The sequence below is a fragment of the Leopardus geoffroyi genome, chromosome B3, assembly GCF_018350155.1.
Source record: "Leopardus geoffroyi isolate Oge1 chromosome B3, O.geoffroyi_Oge1_pat1.0, whole genome shotgun sequence".
NCBI classification, from domain to species: domain Eukaryota; kingdom Metazoa; phylum Chordata; class Mammalia; order Carnivora; family Felidae; genus Leopardus; species Leopardus geoffroyi.
In genome coordinates, this window is record NC_059337.1 from 147380918 (window position 1) to 147392527 (window position 11610).

Genomic DNA, 11610 nt, shown 5'->3' on the forward strand with positions numbered 1-11610 from the left:
CATTGTTTTCTTGTTGATTTTTTGATCAGGTGATCTGTTCATTGTTGTGAATGGGGTGTTGAAGTCTCCTACTATTATGGTATTCTTATCGATGAGTTTCTTTATGTTTGTGATTAATTGAGTTCTATATTTGGGTGCTCTCACAATTGGCGCATAAATGTTTACAATCGTTAGGTCTTCTTGGTGGATAGACCCTTTTATTATGAAGGATATAATGCCATTCTGCATCTCTTGATGCAGTCTTAATTTTAAAGTCTAGATTGTCTGATATCACTATGGCTACTCCGGCTTTCTTTTGTTGAACATTAGCATGATAGATGGTTCTCCATCCCCTTATTTTCAATCTGGAGGCGTCTTTAGGTCTAAAGTGGGTCTCTTGTAAAACGCGTATAGATGGATCTTGTTTTCTTCTCCATTCTGTTACCCTATGTCTTTTGATTGGGGCATTGAGTCCATTGATGTTTAGGGTGAGTACTGAAAGATATGAGTTTATTGCTATTATGATGCTTGTAGAGTTGGAGTTTATGGTGGTGTTCTTTGGTCTTTCTAATCTTTGTTGATTTTGGTATTTATGTATTTATTTATACAGATATATTTTCATCTTTTCTCCCCTCAGAGAGTCTCCCTTAAAATTTCTTGCAGGGCTGGTTTAGTGGTCACAAACTCGTTTAATTTTTGTTTGTATGGGAATAATTTTATCTCGCCTTCTATTTTATTTAAAAAAATTTTTTTTTCAATGTTTGTTTATTTTTGGGACAGAGAGAGACAGAGCATGAACGGGGGAGGGGCAGAGAGAGGGAGACACAGAATTGGAAACAGGCTCCAGGCTCTGAGCCATCAGCCCAGAGCCCGACGCGGGGCTCGAACTCATGGACTGCGAGATCGTGACCTGGCTGAAGTCGGACGCTTAACCGACTGCGCCACCCAGGCGCCCCACTCGCCTTCTATTTTAAATGACAGCCTTGCTGGATACAGAATTCTTGGCTGCATATTTTTCTGACTTAACACACTGAATACATCCCGCCACTCCTTTCTGGCCTGCCAAGTTTCTGTGGATAGGTCTGCTGTAAACCTGATCTGTCTTCCCTTGTAAGTTATGGACTTTGTTTCCCTGTTGGTTTTATGATTCTCTCCTTGCCTGAGTACTTTGTCAATTTGACTATGATGTGCCTTGTTGATGGTCGGTTTTGGTTGAATCTAATGGGAGTCCTCCGTGCTTCCTGCATTTTGATGTCTGTGTCTTTGCCCAGGTTAGGAAAGTTTTCCGCTATGATTTGCTCACATAACCCTTCCACCCCTATTTGTCTCTTCCACTTCCGGGACCCCTATGATTCTCATGTTGTTCCTTTTTAATGAGTCACTGATTTCTGTAATTCTTAAATCTTGCTCTTTTGCCTTAATCTCCCTCTTTTTTTCTGCTTCATTATTCTCTATAAGGTTGTCCTCTATAACGCTGATTCTCTGTTCTGCCTCATCCATCCATGCCACCTCTGCATCTATCCGTGATTGCACCCCAGTTATAGCATTTTAAATTTCATCCTGGCTATTTTTTACTTCTTTTATCTCTGCAGAAAGGGATTGTAATCTATTTTTGGCTGCAGCTAGTATTCTTATTATTGTGATTTTAAATTCTGGTTCAGACATCTTGCTTGTATCTGTGTTGGTTAAATCCCTGGCTGTCGTTTCTTCGTGATCTTTCTTTTGGGGTGAATTCCTTCGTTTTGTCATTTTGAAGGGAGAAAAGGAATTAATGAGGTCGCAAAATTGAAATAAAAAGATAAAATTACACAACTATTAAAATTAAAAATTAAACACACACACACAAATTGAATGGAATATGCTGGATCCTAGGTGTGTTTTGTTCTGGGTGTCGAAAGTGGTTTGACAGATTAGAGAAAAAAATGGGAGGGGGAGAAAAAAAAGGAAATAATTTGAGAATTTGAAAAAATGAAGACACTGAAGTAGACCAAAATGAGAGGATGGGAGTAAAATAGAGTTTGAAAAAATATACAGAAAAATAAAGAATATAGTAGAAAAGATAAAGAAAAATATTTTTAATAAAAATTAAAAATAAACGTGATTTTTTTCCATTTCTGTATTCTAGAAAAAAGAGAGGAAACAAAAAAGAGAAAAAAGATACAAAAAGGATAAAAGGAAATCATTTGAAAATTCAAAAAGTGAATACACCGTAGTAGACTAAAATAAAATGATGGAAGTAAAAGAGAATTTGAAAAAATTTACATAAAAGCAATCAATATAGTAAAAAAATTAAAGAAAAATATTTTTAATAGAAATTGAAAGTGAAATGAAGTTTTTCTCATTCTGCATTCCAGAAAAACTACAGAAACGAAGAAAGAAGATAAAAAAAGAAAAAGAAAGAAAAAATAAAAAGGAAACTGTTTGGAAATTTCAAAATGGGAATACACTGAAGTAGAGTAAAATACAATGATGGAAGTAAAATAGAATTTGAAAAAAAAATTACAGAAATGTAAAAAATATAGTAGCAAAAATTAAAGAAAAATATTTTTAATAATAATTTATAATAAAAATAATTTTTTCTCTTTCTGCATTCAAGATACAGAAAATAAGTGTAAAAGAGAAAAAGAAAAAAAAGAAAGAAAATTGACTAGATGAACCTGCTAACAGATTGAAGTAGGACTGAAATTACTTTGTTATCCCCTAGATGTCAGTCTATGTAGCTCTTTATAGTCCATAAAGTAAGCGGCAGTGAGACTTGTGTTCCTGAAGAGCCCAGTTGGCCCAGTTGGGCGGGGCTCAGTGTAATGGCTCTGCTGTCCAGGAGATGGCGCTTTTAGGCTCCTGGGGTGGATTGTTGCAGTGCTTGTAGGTGCGAATGCACATGCGCGGGAGAGGTGAAAACGGCGCCACCCAGCTACCCAGTCTGTTCTCCTGGATCATCAATCGCGCACCCATCCTCTGTCTCCAGCCCTTGTCCACTCCCCGCTCTTTCACTCTCTGTGACCAGGCCCCAGGCCACACCTCTCTCCCAAGTTTTGTCACAGACGCGGCTGTTTTCCCCGGTCCCTTACGTCCAAAGGACCGTGACTTTGACCTGTTCTGCCCCTCTGTGGGAGGGTCTCACCAAGCAATGGCCGAATGAGCGGGTCTCACCAAGCAATGGCCGAATGAGCAATGGCCGAATATCTGCTGCACCTAGGAACGCTTGCTGGACACTGTTGTTGTCGTTGCCCCGAGACTGTGGCCAGGTGCCAGCCCGCCCCAGAAAAAGTTTGCAAGAGAGTGTAGCAGCAGCGTTTCATGGATTATGGAAAATCACAACACACGTCTGGCACCAGGCTTCACCCTAAATGACCTTGTTCCAGCACCAGCAAATGTGGCCGTTTTCCGGGGTCTGCTGGGACCAGATGGCTTTGGCAGTCTCCTCCAAATGTCCTTCCAGCAGTGCAGCTGCCTCTCCCCGTGTGGCCTGAGAACATCCTGGACCCCACTCTGTTCCTGGGATTCTCCCTTCCCACCAGAGCACCTCCACGTATCGAGCTGTAGAGTTGCAGCCTTTGCTCTCCCCTTGTTTATAGTCTTAGTGGAATTTACATACTCTCCTTTCTCCTTTCTCCCTTTTTAGTTTAGCCCCTGTGGCTGTTTCCAATTTTCCACTTTCTTTCCAGCTGCTTTTGGGGAGGGGTGATTTCCTGTTTTCTCCCCCACTCCCCAGTCTCTGTCCTCTCTCCGCCTGCAAAAGCACCTCCCATCCTGCAGCTTCTTGCTCCCCAAGGTCCCCTTTCCACACCACGTACTTGTTGAATTCTGTGGTTCAGGTTGTGAAGATTGTCGTGTTAATCCTCAATCAGTTTTCTAGGTGTGTAGGATGGTTTAGTGTTGGTCTGGCTGTATTTCATGGACGCGAGACACACAAAAATCTCCCATGTTGTTCTGCCATCTTGTCTCCTCCCCCATTGGCTGCCTTATTTTCAATTGAACATTTGAGGATATCATGCCACTTCCTTCTTTCCTGCAGGTTTCTGTGGACACTTCTGCCATAATCTTTTTTTATCTTCCCGTATTTGTTAGCAAACTCTTCTGTCTTCATGCTTATAGGGTTTTTTTAATCTGTGTATTTTGTGAATTTTACTATGTTATGTCTCAGAGTCGGCCTGCTTTTTTTTTTTTCGAATTTTAATGAGAGTTCTCTGTGACTCATAGATGTGGACGTCTGTTTCCTTCACCATTTAGTGGAAATTTTCCACTGTAATGCATTCAGACAAAACTTCTCCCCTTTTTTCTCCCTCTCTTCTTCTTCTGGGACTCCTTTGAAAAGAATTTTATTACACTTTATGGAGTTGCTGATTCCCTAAGTATACGTTTGTGATGCAATATTTTAATTTTCCTCTTCTTTCCTGCTTCATTTCTCACAAAATTTTATCTTCCATGTCACTTACTCATTCATCTGCTTCTTTCTGCCTTGAGATCATTATATCCAATCAGGTTCACACCTCGGTTACAGCATTTTAAAAGTTTCAGCCTGACCTGGTTTTAGGTCTTTTCCATCTGTAGTCAGGGTATCCTCATGCCTTCTAGACTTTCTCAAGCACAGCTAGTATTCTTAGGATAGTTTTTAAAAGTTCTGTTTCCTTATGATAGGTATTAAATTCTGTTTGAGGCTTATTATTTATATGTGTTTTAATTATATCCCTGGCAATGTCCTTTTATCGTTTTTTCTTTTGGAATGAATTCCTCCATCACTCTGTATGTCCATGTCTCCGCTTTCTTAAGTGTTTTAGGAAAATCCTGTTATGTTTTCTGCTTCTAGAGTAGTGTCTTTTTTTGAGAAATGTTTACATACTGTTGACAACGTGACATTCTGGAAGCATTTCTTGCATGTGCTGTGTGCACTGTGCTGTCATGTATTGGCTGCTCTGTCCCTCAGGTCAGTCCTCTGCAGAGTTCTCCTTGCCTCCCGGGGAGTGTTTTTCAACTTTGTCCATAGTGTTGTGAGTTTTAACTAGGTGAGTTTGGTCTCCTTATTAAAAGAGGCTAATTCCTATTTCCCCTAGAGGTGAAGCTATGCCTCACTATATGGTCAGTAGACTTGGTGCCTGTGGGGGTATATGGTGGTCTTTGGAAGGAAGGGTGCAATGGTGGTCTGGGTTCTAGGCACTCTTTCCCTAGTAAGGAAGCACCTGAGGAAGGAAAGGTGGGTATGGCTTGGTGTCAGTGGCTCAGTTTCTACTGGGGGGTGTTGTGCTGCTCACTGAATTCTGTCCATGATAATTGGTGGGAGGAATATTGGCATCAGCTCCTTCTCTAGTCCCTGCAGTTGGAGTTTCCAGCCACCCCTGTTCAGGAAGCCCTCACATAGAACGATCTGTACTCATGGGTCCCAGGCTTCCTTCAGAACCCGGCCTTCACCCTGCCTTTGTGCAATCCATTGGCACACCTGGCAGCTCAGGACTCTTATGTTTTATCTCAGGAGCTCTAGCTGGGTTTGAATACACCAAATAGTTGAACTCAATGTGACAGGGACCCCACTGATCCTCTGGGACAGTGTCTTGCTGTGATGTGGTTGGAGCTGGTTATCCCAGAAGGGCAGTTGCATGAACACTAGGAGCTTGGAGTTCATGGTGAGGAAGAACAAGAAGGGAGCGTTCAGTTAGCTGCTCTCAGCAGAGGCTCCTATGCTAATGACCAGGGCAGTGCAATGGTGCCTGTCAGCTCTCCTGCCCCATGAGAGGCAATGCCCTGTCTCCCAAATACACTCCAAGAAGGTAACTGTCTCACCCGATATGACCCAGGGGATCCTCAAACCGCAGCAGTCCCTATGGGCCTCGGGGCTCCTTCTCCACAGGAGCACTGCTATGCCCACCAGGCTCCACCCCAGTGATGGCATGGACTTCTAAATCTTCAGTTTTTGAACTCGACATTTACAGCAGGTTGACTTGTCATGATTACCTTTATGTGTCATCTTGACTGCGTCATGGGTGTCCCGATTCACGACTGTTTCTGTGTATGTCTGTGATGAGTTTCCAGAAGAGATTGGCATTTCCATCCATGGTTTCTTTCTGCCTGGGCATCACCCATTCCATCATAGTTCTGAGTAGAATCCGATGCATAGGGAGGAAGAATTCCCTCATTTTTACTTCCCATGTGCTTGTTTGAACACGAACATTGGTCTCCTCCTGCCCTTGTTCTTAGAGTTACATCATAGGCTCTGCAGGTTCTGAGACTAGACACTAGTTCACAATCAGGCGAGAATTATACCACTGGTTTTCCTGGCTCCCCAACTTGTGACAGTAGATCATGGGACTTCTCCACATATTTTGTCATGGAAACCAATGTGCTTTGGGTTCTGATGCTCGAGGGAATCCTGACTAATACATGCAGATGATTTATCTCTTGTTTAGAGGAATTGAATAAATCTGTAGCTCATTTAAATTCCTGAGTAGCAAAGTGCCATGAAGGAAGTGTCACGTTGTTTGATTGGGACAAGGGCTGGGTGAAGATAATGAGGAGCTGTGGGAGCTTGTGGTCCTGGCTGCACAGGGAGTGCATCTGGGACTCCTGTAAAGGTTCAGCTTTTGTGCCTCATGAAATCTGTAATTCACTCCTGTTGAGGGACAGGAGTAAGCAATGCAAACAACTGTGTCTTTGTGCATGTTAGGGTAGTTTTCCTAGGAAAACAATGATCTAATTCACACAGCTAATAGGTAAACACAGAATCCTGTGTCCAGAGAGGCTCCCTGGAGAAACTGCTGTGTGGAGAGGAAGCCCCAGACCCTGAGAGGAAACCTGCCTGTAACCTCCATCTACACCTGTTCCTGGCAACACAAAGCAAAATTGTGCACAGTGTGCGCCCCCTGGTGGTGCTGATCCCCTCCTGCAGGGAGGTTTGTGTCTGGGCTCCCAGCGAGGTCCCCTCACCCTGTCTCTTGCAAAGTAATATGTGGCCTTTTCCTCGGCCTGCAGGTTGTTCATCTGCAGATACAGCATGTTCTTGGAGTTATCTCTGGAGATGGGGAATCGGCCCTTCACAGAGTCTGCATAGTTTGTGCTACTTCCATCAGTATGAATATATGCGAGCCAGCGCAGCCCCTTTCCTGGAGCCTGGCGAACCCAGCTCATTCCATAGCTACTGAAGGTGAATCCAGAGGCCACACAGGTGAGTCTCAGGGACCCCCCAGGCTGCAACAGGTCTCCCCCAGACTCCACCAGCTTCACGTCACACTGGACACCTGTAGACACAAGACATCTTGGTCAGGAAACTGTCACACATCTACTGGTCTCACTCATATCCACTCACATACTCAGTGTCTCTCATTCACCATGAATTACCTTTTAAAAGAGCAACCAGGAACACCCAGCCAAGCTCAAAGTCCATGGTGAGGTGTCTGTTCTGTCCTGATCAGAGAATGGGAACAACTGGGACTCCGGGGCTGGGGCTGCTCTCCCAGCTGCAGAGTCTGAGATGGGCTGGTTTTATCAGCACAGAGAGGACCCCATTTGCATGTGCTCTGACATTTATATCAAGCTCCATTCTTAGATTTGATTCTTTAAAAATGAACGACAGAGTTAGGGATGCACTTGTAGTTTAGTTTGTGTAGATGGTGCTGTGACGATTTGAATAATTGTATTCAGTGAGTACAGGTATATTTGCAGTCCTGTGTGCATTTTTACAGGTCTTTCATCCACATCGATCATTTTCACTCTACAAGTATTTTGCATACGTTTTGAAGTTTAACCCAAAATACTTTATTCTGTGCCATTTTCACTTGTATAATTTTGTTATTTATTTTGCACGTATTTTCATGCTGGTGTGTAGAATCACAGGTGGTTTATTTTTATTTATTTTCTTTGTTCATTTTGCATCCTGCTCTTTTCCTCATTAAAAAAAACTGGTTCTAATATTTTTTGTGGGATCTCTAGGGTTTTGCTATGTTTGAGATCAATGTCACCTGCAAACAACTAATTTGCCTTCCTCCTTACTGATTTAAATGTCTTTTATTGTTTTTATTCCCTATTTTTTTCTGGTTACGCCTTCCAGTTGTAGGAGAAGAAAGCTTTTCCCGTCTTTTCTTCTGGGATTTAGCCAGTGTAAGGATTCAATTGACATAAGACATATCTACAGGAGAGAATACATTTCATTTTGTAAGTGCATGGCCTTCCTAATGATATGACACCCAGAGAAAGGACAAAGCAGGTGGCACTTGTGATTTTCAGACAACAAAACATTGGATTTGGCAAGAATCAAGTTTGGGGTATTATGTTAGTCACCAATTAAGTAGGTTTGTTTGCACAGCCTTCTTGTCCCTGTGTTCCTTATTCTGGTGCTAACGATGGTTCTTCCCTCTTGGTTCACGGGAGGGAGATTTATATCCTTTTGTCAAGGGACGATGGCGAGTCTGAGTGTACTTGGACTATTTCTCAAGTGACTTTCATCCAAATAAGCAGTGTGACAAGATGACATAGTTTGAGGTGGCATATGTATTCTTCACATTACCATGGGGAATGCTTATGTTAGGGGTGACCATCATTGCCTGGCTCCTAATTTGACAAAAAGCCTTCAGCATTTTACCGTTCAATATGCTGTCAGGTGTGGGCTTTTCATAGTGGCCATGATCATGTGGAGGTAATTTCCTTCAGTTCCTTTTTAATTGGGTTCTTTTTATTTTTTTATTTTTTTATTTTTTTAAATTTTTTTTTTTCAACGTTTATTTATTTTTGGGACAGAGAGAGACAGAGCATGAACGGGGGAGGGGCAGAGAGAGAGGGAGACACAGAATCGGAAACAGGCTCCAGGCTCTGAGCCATCAGCCCAGAGCCTGACGCGGGGCTCGAACTCCCGGACCGCGAGATCGTGACCTGGCTAAAGTCGGACGCTTAACCGACTGCGCCACCCAGGCGCCCCAAATTGGGTTCTTTTTAAATGATGAACATGTGTTGAATTTTGTCTAATTTTTTTTTGAATCAATCAATGATGGCTTTGATTCAATCATTCGCTCTGGTAATGGAGGACATCACATTTATGCATCTGTGTATGTTGAAGGTTCCTTGCATCATCCCTGGAGTGAATCACACTGGATTATGTTGTATGATCCTATCAATGTTCTGTTGAATTCAGTATGCTCAGATTTTGTGAAGGAATTTTGCATGTATGTTCATTTGAGATAGTGCCCTGTAGTTTCCCTTCTTATGGTGTCTTTTTTTGGTTTTGGTGTGAAAACAATGCTGTCCTCACAAAATACATTTGGGAGTGCTGTTTTTTATCAGTGTTTTGTAATAGTTTGAGAAATATAGGCATTAATTCCTCTTTAAATACTTAGTAGAAGTTTTAATAAAGCCATGGACTCCTATGCAGATTTATTGGAGGGTGAGGTTTTAGATAGAGAAATCTTATTAATGTTTCTTTTGTTCATTTTGTATTTTTCCATGAAACAGTCTTGGTGGACTACGTTATGGCATAAAATGTATAATTTGTTCTTGGTGATCTAATTGTTGGCCTATAAATACCTAGGTTTTTCTTTAATGATCCTTTTCATGTCTTTAGTTCAGTTATGTCTCCTCTTTCAATTCTGATTACAGTTGTTTGAGTCTTCCGTATTTCCCCAGGCTACCTATTTGTTTCAAATTTTACTTACTTTTCCAAATACAAATTTTTATGTAATTGATTTGTTTTCTGTATTTGTGGTAGTTTCTATTTTCTGTCTGCTTTATCTTTTTATGTTATTTTTATGTTTATCTTGTTATGTCAATAAAAATGCCAATGAGTTTTTTAAGGAACCTGAAAAATATACAATTCATATGAAAGCACACAACACATGGAAGCAACAAAACAATCATGACGTGGAGAGAACCTGGAGACATCACACTTCTCTCTTTCTAAAGATATTGCAGAGGTACATTAACCACAACAGTGTGCTGCTGGCATCAGATGAGACATTTAGACCAGTGGAGCTCATTACGGAGCCCAGAAGTAGACGTTTGCAGATGCAGTCAGCAAATCCTCCACGAGATTTCCAACAATGCACAGTGGGGGGAGGATAGTGTCTCTTAAACATGGTGTTGACTAGGGGCACCTGTGTGGCCCGTTAAGTTAAGCATCCCACTTCCACTCAGGTCATGATCTCACGGTTTGTGGATTCGAGCCTCACATCAGGATCCTGCTGACAGCTCAGGGCCTGGATTCTGCTTCTGCCTCTATCTCTGTGCCTCCCTACTCATGATCTGTGTCTCTCCCTCAAAAACAAAGTAAAAATTAAAAAATAGTACTGATATATACATGCAAACTAATAACATTTGGCCATAATCTTGCTTCATACATATACGTCGACAGAAAAAAATCTCAAAATGGATGAAGGATTAAGAAGAACACTTGAACCTAAATGCCTTCAAAGAAAACATGAAAGATAAACGTGATGACATTCACTTGAGAATGATTGATTTGATATAAAATCAAAGTCACAGAGAACAAAGCAGGCAAGGGGGACTACACCATACTAGAAAAGGGGGAAGCAAATATTTGCAGAGCTAGAAGGCAGTCTATGGGAGGGTAGACATTACAATAAAAAATATGGAAAAGGGGTTAATATCCAAAATGCAGGAGGGACGATAAGGTGTTCTCATTTCCCTGCCATCAGACCACACCTCAAGCTTCCCCCTTTCCCTAATGGAGACCCACCTCCATTCAAAGTGCTCCTCAGAGGATGAGTCTTAAAGATGTGCCCACTAGTGTCTGGGCCTCACATGCACAAGAGGATGGATTGCCCCCAGTGCAGAGCCTGTGCTCAGGGGGTCTGAGAAAGGAACTGCCCCCACCCATCAGTAGCCAGATGCCCTGTCTTGCTGCAGAGGGAGGACCTGGCCCTGTGATAGACTCTGTTACCGCAGGATGTTCTTGCTTTACCTCCTCACCGTGTAAAACCCCGATCTTGTGAGTAAAGAAAGAACAGAATTTGATTCAGAAGGCAAAGCTACTGATTTGTACAATGTAGGAACCATAAAGTCTTTTGTCATCTATTACCCCCCCCCATCTTTTGTCCCTAACCGGGCTGCTGCTCATGCCTTAATTCCTGGTGATGAAGATGCATTACTGGAATGAACATCTTGACTTTCTTGTCAATGCCATTGCACTCTGATACACAAGTTCTCTTTTCATGTATGCTTGTGGAAGGCAACTAAGTTGGGCTCAATATTACTCCAAGTTCTTGAAGCCAACTTACATTCTGTGCCTTCACCCAAGGCTGCACTCTTGTTTAGTATGTCCGTGACTTGTCATTCTATTACCAAAGGCGTCAGGGAGCCCTTGCAGACTCCCCCACCCTCTTAAAGCACCAGCCGGACAGGGCCATACACCCTCCTGTCTTCTTAATGTCCACGGTTGCAAACAGCTACTGCCAACGAGGACTATGTCCCAGTGCTTCAAAACTCCCCACAAAGTGTCTTGTCAGTTTTTCACATCCCTCTCACTGGTACAAAAATGCAGTTGCATAAGCTTCTAAGGAAACCTGGCTACTGCTTCCCAAGTACCCCTAACTTCACTGCCTTTGCTCTGTCTCTGTGAGCCCCTCACCCCTACCTGATGCTGCCACAGATTTCTTTTCGTGGCTTTCAGAGTCATTAACCTAAAGTGTTAATATT